The 1812-nt window shown below is 37.7% G+C and overlaps 1 long non-coding RNA gene across 2 annotated transcripts; it reads left to right on the top strand.

Annotated features, from left to right (window-relative positions):
• Positions 1 to 460: 460 nt before the first annotated feature.
• On the top strand, positions 461 to 1812 carry LOC149921270 (uncharacterized). 2 transcript variants are annotated; one of them, XR_016477358.1, is made up of 4 exons: positions 461 to 872; positions 995 to 1120; positions 1189 to 1465; positions 1526 to 1812. It is a non-coding gene; the product is annotated as an uncharacterized LOC149921270 (long non-coding RNA). The 2 variants fall into 2 exon arrangements; XR_016477357.1 differs by lacking the exon at positions 461 to 872 and having other exon boundaries at positions 942 to 1120.

Genomic DNA, 1812 nt, shown 5'->3' with positions numbered 1-1812 from the left:
TTATCATAATTATAGTCTTAAATAACTACAAAATACAGTTTTTAATAACTTGAAAACTCATTGCCAATACAAAACTTAAACCATTTATGGTTAGGCTTAGCAATAAAATGTTACCACTCAAAATATTGAAATATTTATTAAAAAAAAATTTTTGAAATGAAAACTTACATACTTAAAAAGTGTAATTACTAATTGTTTGTTACAAACTTCTCCAAATTCAATAAAACAGTTGGAAAAAAACTTCACTAATGCAAATTCATCGCCATTGAAACGTATGTTAAACTTCCCGCCTCTTTGATAGATTCCGGTTGTTACACCAGCGTTCCAAGCGACGGAAAATCGCTGTCGCGAAAATACATGGGGAGGAAATTCTTTGCCGGGGCCGCTATCGTCGCAAGCAGCGTGAGCGCGTGCAGGGGGCCGTGGCATTACAAAGTTGACATTTAAGCAGACGACGCGATTCACTTCAAAACGGGAAAACGCTAGCCGTCAATTTAAAAAAGTTGTGCCCCGCAAAACTAGCGGTGTGCGCCGTCAAGTAAACGGCACAACTTTACGTCGACTAGGCCTACAAGGTAAAATTCTTTCATGACTAAAAAGCACAAAACGCACACCGCGCACCGTTCACAACTTTTTTAGATCGACGTACTCCCATCGACGGCAATTTAAAAAAGTTGTGCCCCGCAAAACTAGCGGTGAGCGCCGGTATTCCAATTCAAAGCCGTTAAGAAAGTTTTAAAGACAGAAATTTAATGGATATCCCAAAGATTAAAGTTCCGTAAATGAAAGCAACTATTTGTGTCTTATCGGTCGAAGGAAATAGTAAAGACGGTAACTTAATGATGTCCTAAAACATTAAAGTTTCGCTAATGGTAAGCAACTACTTGTGTCTTAACAATGTTTTTTTTTTAATCAATGTAGGAATTTAGATTGTTAATAGCGCACGTCGTGGCTTTCAATGACAGAAAATGTTAAAATTCATTGTTTTCAATAGAAATTTAAACTTAATGGACTTCATGGTTATTAATGAAAAACACGATGGACCTTATGTTTTTATCAATGTTCAAGTTCATTATTCTTCAAGTTAATTGTTGATTATGCCAGGAATTCGAAGTATGAGGTAAGAAGAAATTAACACAATTGTTTAAATATCATTTTTTACACTAAACAATTCGTTATACATTCTAGGTCGTGGTGGTTCGAGGAGCTCAGATCGAATCCATACCCCGGAAACAACAATGGTGATTACATTTTTATTGAGTCTGATGATGCTTTGGCTGCTTCAAGTGGTTCGCAAATCACGGCTGCTGGTAGTCCTTCGCTAAGTTAGGGCCTGTTGCAAAAGCCCTAGCCAAAGTGCTAGCCCATTGAATTTAACATGTGCGATTCTAGCAAAGCAGACTTTTGCAACAGGCCCTAATACTTCCAGCTCGGGAACGAGAGATCTGTCACGACTACCTCCAAAGTAACTTAAGACTTTCTGTTTATGACAAGAAAACCATTGACAATAATTGTACAATTTCAGAAATTTTCCTATAAATCAACCAAGGAATTCAAATCTGGGACCTAATTTGAGTCATTATGATGGAAGAAGATTCAGTCTTAGATTGCCCAGAGGCAGCGCTCCCGTAAGTCGTATAGGAAATGCAGCTTCGAGAACTTAAAGTGGTATAGCTTCGCCATCTTCAATAAAACCTCCAACTACACCTACTCAGTATCAGTAACATAGCTGGCAAAATAGTGGATCTAACTGGGTACCTCCAGCCAGCCAAAGAGCAAACTCGTTGAGATGAAACTCTTTAATAGTCATTC

This window comes from Leiobunum rupestre, chromosome 11, assembly GCF_980474605.1.
Source record: "Leiobunum rupestre chromosome 11, qqLeiRupe1.1.hap1, whole genome shotgun sequence".
Lineage (NCBI taxonomy): Eukaryota > Metazoa > Arthropoda > Arachnida > Opiliones > Sclerosomatidae > Leiobunum > Leiobunum rupestre.
This window is presented reverse-complemented; position numbering and strand designations above follow the sequence as displayed.